Consider the following 10,687-nt stretch of genomic DNA (forward strand, 5'->3'; position numbering starts at 1 on the left):
AGTTACAAAATTTTTGAGGTATATATTGTAAGATTGTAAGACATAAATTTTGATCAAAGTTTTCAATATGTACATACCAATCAGATTAGTAAATGCACTTATAAGGTCAGTTAAGTGTTTTTGTCACTCATGTCAAAGGGGGAGATTGTTAACATCATAATGTTTTTGACACTTGAGTGCCAACACAATTAATCATATTCCACATCAGATGCCGAGTGAAGTTCAAATGCCGAGTGAAGTTCAGATGTTGAGTAAGTTCAAGTGCCGAGTAAGTTCAAGTGCTGAGCTGGTATAGGTGTCGAGTAACACAGAGGTGCCGAGCACCAGTAACTCAATAATGCCGAGTTGTTGCATTATTTAGGAAATTGAATATTCGCCAGATCTAAGCCGACAAGGTTGTTATCTAGAAATCTGTGAATTAAAAGGAAGATAAGAATGATGAGTTGGTGGCACAGAACACCATGTAGAACATTTTTAAGATACAACTGGCAAAGTTTCAAGAAGAAAACAAGATATGAGGTAGATACATTGTATCCTACCTAATCAATTTTGAAACCCTAAAATTGAAGAGGGAGAATTGAGCGGTAAAGGCAAATCAGACTTCTATATAAGAAGACATAAGTTAGTAAAATGTAAGAGAGATAAGAGGTATGAGAAGATATACAAGGGTTCGCAAGGAAGTCTATTTTCAGAAGTGAGGATTATCAGATCACAAAAAGGATCCAGTTTAGAGAAAGCAGAACAAGTGCCTGCAATCAGCAATCAAGGATTGTAATAAGTCAGGTTTATTGTACCTAATACTTTCTAGCAATTGTATTAGAATAAAAATCCTATGGTGATAGGTTAGCTTTACAGCTATTTTGTAAGAACCTTTTTTATTAGGTGATTAAAATCCTTTAACAGGGTAACACTTCATGTTAAGTGTTTGAAAGCCTCTAACCAGGTCACTATTGACACAGTGTAAAGCCTTTAACAGGGCAAACCATCAGAAGTGGTTGAACAATATTGCTGCAGTAATTTTTTGTGGGTATCATCCCCACCCCAGTTTTACCTTCTTATTCCTGGAAGGTTTCTAGGTTACCAAATTCCAGTGTTAAGTGTTATTGATGCATGTGTCTGGTTTCATGATTATTTGATATACTTACATGCATGCAATTGGCTAAAGTATGATAGTTATGATTCACCCCCCCTCTCATAAGTACTCTTTCCATATTTGAATATTCCAACAACACACACACACACATCCCCTAATCCCTTCTCCATCCCATCATCTCTCTCTCTCTAATTCTTTCTCTTTATCCTATCCCCTAATCTCTCTCTCTCTCTCTCTCTCTCTCTCTCTCTCTCTCTCTCTCTCTCTCTCTCTCTCTCTCTCTCTCTCTCACACACACACACACACACACACACACATCCCCTAATCATCTCTCCATTCCATTGCCTCTCTCTCTCTCTCTCTAATTATTTCTTATCCTATCCCCTAATATCTCTCTCTCTCTCTCTTTCTCCTATCCTCTTCTCTCTCTCTCACCCCCACTCCCTCTCTCTCTCTCTCTCTCTCTCTCTCTCTCTCTCTCTCTCTCTCTCTCTCTCTCTCTCTCTCTCTCTCTCTCTCTCTCTCTCACACACACACACACACATTCCCTCTCCCTCTTTGTATTCCCTTCTCTCTCTTTATCCTATCCCCACCCTCTCTCTCATTATCTCCATCACTCCCTCCCTCCTTCAATCTACCTTTGTGTGGTAGTAATACAAAACCCGACCAGGTTATACAAAACCTGATCAAGTTATTAGTCCATATGGATAATGAAGTTAGAACTCAATAACTCAATTGGGTTATTGAAAACTATAAATAAAATAGCATGCCAATGGTTATTATGTTGTTTCAATGCAGTCCACCAGATTCTACTATTGTTTTACATGTATTTCTATACCAAGTATGCAAGTGTAAGGTTTTTTGTGCTTGGAAATGCTAAATTTTATATTTTTCATGTGCCAACATCTTATTTTATGTTAGTATATTATGATTGAGCATAAAATAATCATGAAAATTTGTTTAGTTTTGTATTTTATTATTTATTTTATTCATTTTATTGTTTGTAGGATAATTTGCATCTACAATCATGGGAAAGAACAAGAGAGGAGTGATTGAAAAATAAGAGGCAGGAAAAGAAAAAAATAAGAGAGAGTATGAGGAGATTATGTGAAGGTACATCATCAAATGTCTCCAATGTAAGTGAAGAAAATATACCTATTGATATTGATGTCACAGATGCACCTAGTTTGATAATTGAAAATATTCAACATATCCCAATTGAAATGATTATGACAAATACACTTACGTCACCTAATTCCCCTAATGTGACATCTTAAGTTGAAATGATGAATGCACATGATGAATGTAATGAAAATATATATAGCATGCATGTACATCAACATCTCCTAGAATAATTCGTAGAAAACCAAAGTTTCTAATTAACATTGATGAAAATATTTTGAAGCCAATGCATGATAAAATGTCAAAAATAAATTGTAGGAGAATTTTTCAAAAGATTTGGAATAACTATTTTGAAAATTTAAATCAAAGTGGAAGATCTCAATTTTTCATTAAAAATGGTTAAAAATATGAAACTTAGAGAGAAAATGAAAATTTTGGGGTTAAGAACATCTAAAAATAGTAGTGAAAGAAGCATTGTTAGAAATATCTTTGATGCATAACAATTCACTAGTTCAAAAGAACATACTAAAGATGCTAATACAAGTCGACAGGTCCTCACATCAACCATAATGGGAAAGAAAATTGAAAAAACTTGTATGGTAAGAAAAATAATTAAATCATTAAGGCTAAGTAGAACAAAGTTACTCAAAGCCTTTGTGAGGCAACAAAAAATTGAGAATTCTAATGAGACTTCTTTTTGGTCATTCCAAGGTAGACTCCTATGTAAGGATAAAATTATTGTTGATGCACTATGAAAATTAATAGAAAGCTTTTGGTGTGATAACACAATGGCTTCACCAAACCAAAAAGATGTTTTCAAAAGTTGATTTGGAAAAACAAATCGTGAGCCACATGCAAAACATTTTTTGGATATGACTCAAACACAATTTTATTAAATGTTTCTTCAAATAATTCCACAAATTAAAATCAGCCAAAGGTGTTTTGAGATGACAAAACCGTTCTATGTTAAGATAAATCATACACGCACTACATGTTGTTGTAGGATTCATGTTGAGTTTACTATGCATTACAATGCTTATCATTATATATGTTGTACTTTGCATACTAACAAAATATTGTAGGAATATGGTCTACAATTATCTCCTAAGTCATCAAGAGAATTTATTGCAAGTGTACTATTTAAACAAGATGATGGGTGCATTTATTATAAGGCCATGTGCTTAAAAGGTTTTTTCCCTCAATGTGGTGGTTTGCAAAAGTTGCATAGATGCCTACATCTAGGTAGCACACATGAAATTCGTAAGACACTAGTTTCTCTTGGAAAGTACAAGTTAGTTATATATGGTGTTAAAGATGGAAAATAATTAAAGAGTTGCAAATTAGTGAAAAGTGATGTGTGTGTAGCCCTTAGTAGAGAGAAATCAAAGTACAAAGGTGGCACAATATTAGAAAATGCTGAAACAATTATCTAATGGTGCAATTCTATGATGAGACCAAGTAATACAAGTAACTCTATAGTTTCTAGATATTTTTGGTTGATATGTGAACATAGTATTGAAAGTTTGTAGGATTTTTGTACACTTGCAGGATCAAGTGAGATGCATTCATTTTGAAGTTCAAATGCAGCGTCACTAGCTATTCATACTATAAATCTTGCATACTTTTACTCTTCATATATGCATCATTTATGGGATGAATGTGAATCAAAAGAGTGGGTTGACCAATGGTCTTGTAGACCTTTGCATCCAATTGATTCATATCAACTTCCTACAATAGTACAACTTAGCCAGGTTGAAGCATCAACAAATTTTGAGCATGTATCTGACCTGGTTGAACTAGGCACTAAGTTATCAATTTAATACTTGGTTAAAATGGATTACTTTCAATTCTTCCCTTAACTTATCATTCTATATAATGTAGATCATGTATATGCAGTTATTGTATATGATAATAATGATGAAAGAACACATTACTTTCTATGTCAGTGTATTCAGCCCAAAAAGAAACTAATAGCTACAATCATTGATGGTGAGGATATTAAGTACCCAATAGGATCTATTTTTGTGACAGGCACATGGCTTAGAAGGTAGTATGTTTTTGTCCCCTACCATATTAATGAATATCTCTTTAAGTCAATTTATCATGTATAATGTATCAATTTTGACTTTAAATTATCTTTACAATTAAATGTAGGTACCCTATCAAGAATTCTACCACATGGTTATTTGAGGATTTTGAGACACAATCATATTATTCATTACTCTAACCTTATTGTTGCAACAAATATTCAATTGATACCGTATCGTGGTAGGCCTCTTAACAAGAATTTGTGGAAAGTACATGAATCTGATCACAAGGAAATACTTGATAGAACAAGGGTTAGAGATGATCTAAAAGGTTCCCTTGATTGATTGTGTGCTATATAGCTAAATCATTCTACATATGGTAAAATAATTTTGAAAATTTTGTACATGTGTTATGCAAAATATTGGAACTTCACAATGATGTGCATATGTAGATGCCAAATTTTTTATATAAAAAAGATAAGACATGTAATTGTATAAAAATCTGATAAGAGATGTCACATGCACATATTTAGATGTCAAATTTTGTATATAAAAAAGAGAAAACATGTAACATGTGCATATTTATATGCCATATTTTGTATTAAAATCCAATAAGAGATGTCACATGTGCATATTTAGATGCCAAATTTTGTATATAAAAAAGAGAAGACATGTAACATGTGCATATTTATATGCAATATTTTGTACAAAAATCTGATAAGAGATGTCACATGTGCATATGTAGATGCCAGATTTTGTATATAAAACTGATAAGAGATGTAAATGTTGAACATTATTGTTATAAATTTTCTATAAATTTATCTCTTGAACTCTCTTTTTTGGGTTAGATGATATCCTTAAAAAATATTTAATTATCTTCAACTTGTATGGATATAGATGGTCATCCTCTCGCATTTTTCTCCCAAATTTCCTAAAACATCAGGAAAATAAATTATATATTTGGATACCCATGTGTCTTCTCTACAACATATGCAAAGCTTAGATAGGGTTGTTTTAGACTATGTCCTTTTTGTCACACTATGTCACCCCTTTTTAAGCTTAAAATAACCCTCTGATTAGCACAAGGCATGATGTGTTGGAATTCTTTAAAATAAATGAGAGGGGGGTGAATTAGTTATCCAAGGTCCAAATATACAAATAAAAATTTTCAGTGCTTAACAGATCCATATCCATAAAACCATAACATGCATGCATCCATTAGATAATACAATATTTTAGCTTAGTAGGTCACTATCCTAGATCAAAATAACTTTGCAAAAATGTAAGCATGAAATACCATTAGCACATTCACACACTTTGACACAAGGATTTTACATGGAAACCCAATTTGGGAAAAACCACCAGTAACATGCTACCCAATTTCACTCTTCTAAAGTGATGCCCTATGAAAGGCCAACCATGTCAAAGGCTACAATACACACTATTAAATCTGACCTGGTTAGAGGATTTCAATCACCCTGTTAGGAGTGAGCCTTGTTAGAGGACTTTAGAACATTCTATTAAAATGTCACCCAGTTAAACGATTTACAAATGACTGTTAGGTAAACCTTAATCCAAAGGATTTATCCACACTGGTATACTTGTTAGAAAGTAACAACAGGACTTGATCTAGATAATAAAAACTTACAACTCACTTGCAAATTATAGATCTCTAGTTTAGTCCTCCATTCTACTTGGTATTCATACTCTTCAACTCTGATAGCTTGTTCACCCTTCAAGTATTCATCCTCTTAAGCCTTCTTGCTTTGTATGCCAACTGTAATCTCTTATATTCTGCCACTAAATGAAGTAATACCCTAGACTTCTTGTCTTCCTTAGGGTCTCACACATGACAACCTTTGCTTCTAGCCAACTATCTCTATAAAAAGATAATTTAGATCTTTTTCTGCTTAACCAAAATCATCCATTTTAGGGTTAGGTAAGATTTAATGAATCTACCCACTTTTTCATTTTTGCTCCTCTAGAAACTTTCTCTACAATCTTCCTTGAATTCACCTCGAAATGTTTTACCTTGAATTATGTGCCACCAGTTCATCATAGTCATCCTCCACATGCTTCACATAATTCAAGAAATCAATTTAGTCAGCTTAGATTCATCAAATCTTTGATTTAACACTTTTTGTTGTCACTCAACACTTATAGTATTCTATTACTTAGCCAACACTAGTTCACTCAATAAACACTAAAGTTTATTGATGCTCAACACCAACTAAACTTTACTCGATATATACTAACTTTCACTTGGCTTCCACTATTTGTCTTCTTTTCTTGATACCTATTGATTTTCACTCAGCTTCTACTATTTTCTACTCAGCTTGCATTGTTTGCTTGGCAAGGCTTGGTAGGCACTTTTCTTTACTTGGTCTTCTTCTAGTCTTTTCTTGAGTTATCTTTCATTACAAACTTTAAGTAGGTAAACAATACACTATAGTATCAATGTCTTACTTGGTCTTAGTGCTCCTTTTATACAAAAAATGACTCAACCTTTCTCTAGGCTCTCTTGTTATCTTCTATATTCAAATCCTCTTCATCAATCAACCAAATGATAACATTCAGACCAAAATGAAATTGTCTCACCGGCAAGTATCAAATTTGACATCATTGACAAAATAATGATTGTTCCATGATAAGTTCTACACTTCAAACAATCTCTTTCCAACAATCTCCCTCTTTGGCATTGATGGCAAACCAATACCAAAAAGACAATTAATATCTTTGAAATTTCTCCTTCTATCAATATATGGCCTTCCTCTGTATAGGGTAATGTAAGCTTTTTCAATATCCTTCTATCAGTATATGTTCTTCCTTTGTATAGGGTAATGTAAGCTTTGTTAATCTCCTTCAATGTATCTTCTCCCTTCGACTTATATCATCCTTTCTATATCTCTCTTAACCTTATAACTTTCTCTTTAGAGTTTCTCTCTCTCTTTCTTTCTTATATCTCCCTCTTTGACAACAATGCCAAAAACATGTCATCTTTTCATGCAGATATAATCAATTCAGGTTCTCCCTCTATCACCTTAATGTGACTGTAAATCTTTGGATTCAACTCCTTCATTACTTTAGCCAGCTCCTAAAGTAAGATCCACTACACCAAATTTTTAAAATATGACATTCAACTCAGTTAAAGCAAGGCACTACTCATGCTTCTTAAGTAGCTTTGGATAAGGTTATCACCCCTAGTTTACCTCTAAGATATTCATGTGCATCCTTAAGTAAATCTTTTGTGAATATATCAGCTATCTATTCTTTTGTATTCACATATTTCATTCTCACTTCTTTGTCTTGAACTAACTCTCTCAAGAAATGATTCTTGATTGTAATGTGCTTTTTCTTTGTGTGCATCACATAGTTCTTTGATATGTTTATAGCACTTGTATTATCACAATAAAGTACCACAGGTGTAGTAATTTCTTCCTTCATGCCTTTGATTAGCTGTTTGATCCATACCACATTTGTACAATTTACTGCAGTAGCCACATATTCAGCTTCAGTAGTAGATTGAGATATACAATTTTGTTTCTTACTAGTCCATATGACCAATCTCTTTCCTAAGAAAATTCTCCACCACTTTTACTCTTTCTATCATCAATATTTCGAACCCAATCAACATTTGTATAGGCTCTTAACTCAAATTTATTAATTTATCTGTAGTAAAGACCATAATCTTCTATTCCTTTTAGATATCTCATAATGCTCTTAACAACCATCAAATGATTCTCATTAGGATTTGCAAAAAATCTTGCAAAAATCTCAACAAGTAATGCAATGTTAGGTCTATTATGTACTACATATTGCAACTTTACAATCATAGTCCTATGCAATGTTTGATTCACTTCAGCAGAATCATCAGTCTTTGAAAGTTTGTGTCCTGTCACAATAGGAGTGCTAACTAGTTTTGAATCGTGCATACAAAAAGTTTTCAATATTTTCTTTACATACTTAGACTAAGTGATATAAATAACATATTTCATCTGGTATACTTGCAAACCAAAAAATAACTTGATTTCTCCAAACATAGACATCTCAAATTATTTCTTCATTTCATTTGAAATCTCTTACATAATGCATTTTGATCTCTAAATATGATATCATCAACAAAAATTTCAGCTAGTCAAATATAGATTGTTATTATCATCATTCTTCTCAAAACCAATCTTCACAAGATAATTGTGAAGCCTTTCATACCATGCTCTTGGGGATTTCTTTAAACCATATAAAGCTTTGTGTAGTCTACATACCATGTTCTTTTTGTTTGGATCGAAAAATCCTTCAGATTTTTCTATGTAAACCTCCTCTTATAGTATACCATTTAGAAATGTTGACTTCACATCCATCTAATAAACTTTGAAACCTTGTATGCAAAGTAAGAAAATAGAGTTCTTACTCCTTCAATCTTGCAACTGGGACAAATGTCTCTCCATAGTCAATTCCCTCTTCCTATGCATACCCCTTGCAAACTAATCTTTCCTTATTCCTTGTGACTTCACCATTCTCATCTAACTTGATTTTGTACACCCACTTGGTTCCAATCACATTCTTGTTCTCTAGTCTAGGTACTAGAGTCCATGTTTTGTTTTTCTCAATATGATCAATCTCTTCTTTCATGGCTTTACTCTACTCTTCATTCTCTAATGCATCTTTGATTAACTTAAAATCATTCATGATTAAAAAACATGTATCACTTCTCAACCTATTCCTTTTAATTGGTCTAGCTTCTTTATTTTTAATAATTTGTTCAGCAGGATGATGTCTTCTAACATACTTTGACAATCTTGGTTTTGATCTTCTTTCTTCAATGGGTCTGCCAACTCTAGAATCACTGTGTACTTATCTATTAGGTAAATTGGCATTCCTTTCATATACACTAATCTCATAATTAGAATGTACCTTGGCTTCTATCTACAACTCGGTTCTAGAATGAAATTTGGCATCCATTGTATGTGACTCGACACTCACTGATACTTGTTGTTTCTTAACAACTTGGTTTACAACACCTTCATTAGAAGACATGTCTTCATAAAATTATAAAAAAGATTTGTACTCTTTAGGTTCCTTCATAGGTTCAGCTTCATGTACCTATGTATATTCATCAAACTTCACATTTGCACTTTCCACAACTTTGTTAGTGTTAGTATTTAAACACTTCTAAGCTTTATTTCTGGTGGAATAACCTAGGAATATACCTTCTTCACTTTTAGCATCAAATTTACCATTCCTTTTGTCCTTAAGAATGTAACACTTGCTTCCAAATACCTTAAAATATTTTACATTGGGTGAGTATCCATACCATAGTTCAAAAGGTGTTGAATTAGTACCTTTCTTGATTTTGTACTCAGTTCAAGGTACAGATAGCTATACTTACAAATTCTATTCAATATTTCAAAGAAACATTCTTCTCCATCATTAGTGTTCTAGCAAAGTCCATTAAAGATCTATTGTACTTGGTTCAATGTATAGACAATTGTACTTACAGATTCTCTCTAGTATTTCAAAGTTGTATTCTTCTCCATCATCAGAGTTATAGCACAATCCATTACAAATATGTTCCTCCTTTCAACAATCCCATTTTGTGGAGGGGTCCTATGTGAAAAATTTTGTCTTTTGATTCCTCTATCATTACAAAATATCTCAAACTCGTTAGATGTAAATTCTCCACCTTTGTGAGATCTTAGACATTTCAAGCTTTTTCCAGTCTCCTTTTCAACTCTTCCCAAGTATCACTTAATCATTTAAAAGGCATAAGATTTTTGTTTTAGAAACATAACTATAATCATCCTAGAATAATCATCAAAAAATAGGATAATTTACTTGTCATCTTTGTAGCTTTGCACGTCAATTGGTCTACACAAATTAGTATGAACTAATTTTAGAATTTCTTTAGAGAAGTGAGTCTTACTTTTAAAATTATATTTTGTCATATTTCCTAACTAACATTTTTTTCAAATCACATTATTAGGTTTGTTCAGTTTAGAAAAACCTCTGACTCTTTTCATGTTACTGACACTGACTAAGTTATCAAAGTTAACATGACATAACCTCTAGTGTCATAGCCACACATCATCACAACAAGTAGCATCATTTATGTCAAGATAAAATAGATTACCTCTAGTTTGATCTCCATTTCCAATTAGTTTTCCATCACTGTCATAGATCTTTTCTTTCTTCTTCACAAATTCAACTTTGCATCCTGAACTATTCAATTGTGACACACTCAACAAGTTATAGTTGAGTCCTTCTACATTGTAAGCATTGTCACACATGATCTTTTCTGTCAAACTTCTTGATCCTTTACCTTTTATTAGATAGGATGCATCATTACCAAATCTTACACTAGTTCCATTGTAATATTCAAGGGTAATGAACTTACTTTTATCTCTAGTCATGTGATGTGAACATCCACTGTCAATGATCTATCTATCAC

This window comes from Cupressus sempervirens, chromosome 10 (genome assembly GCF_028749045.1).
Source record: "Cupressus sempervirens isolate cs-2001-9-10 chromosome 10, ASM2874904v1, whole genome shotgun sequence".
In the NCBI taxonomy this organism is placed as follows: domain Eukaryota; kingdom Viridiplantae; phylum Streptophyta; class Pinopsida; order Cupressales; family Cupressaceae; genus Cupressus; species Cupressus sempervirens.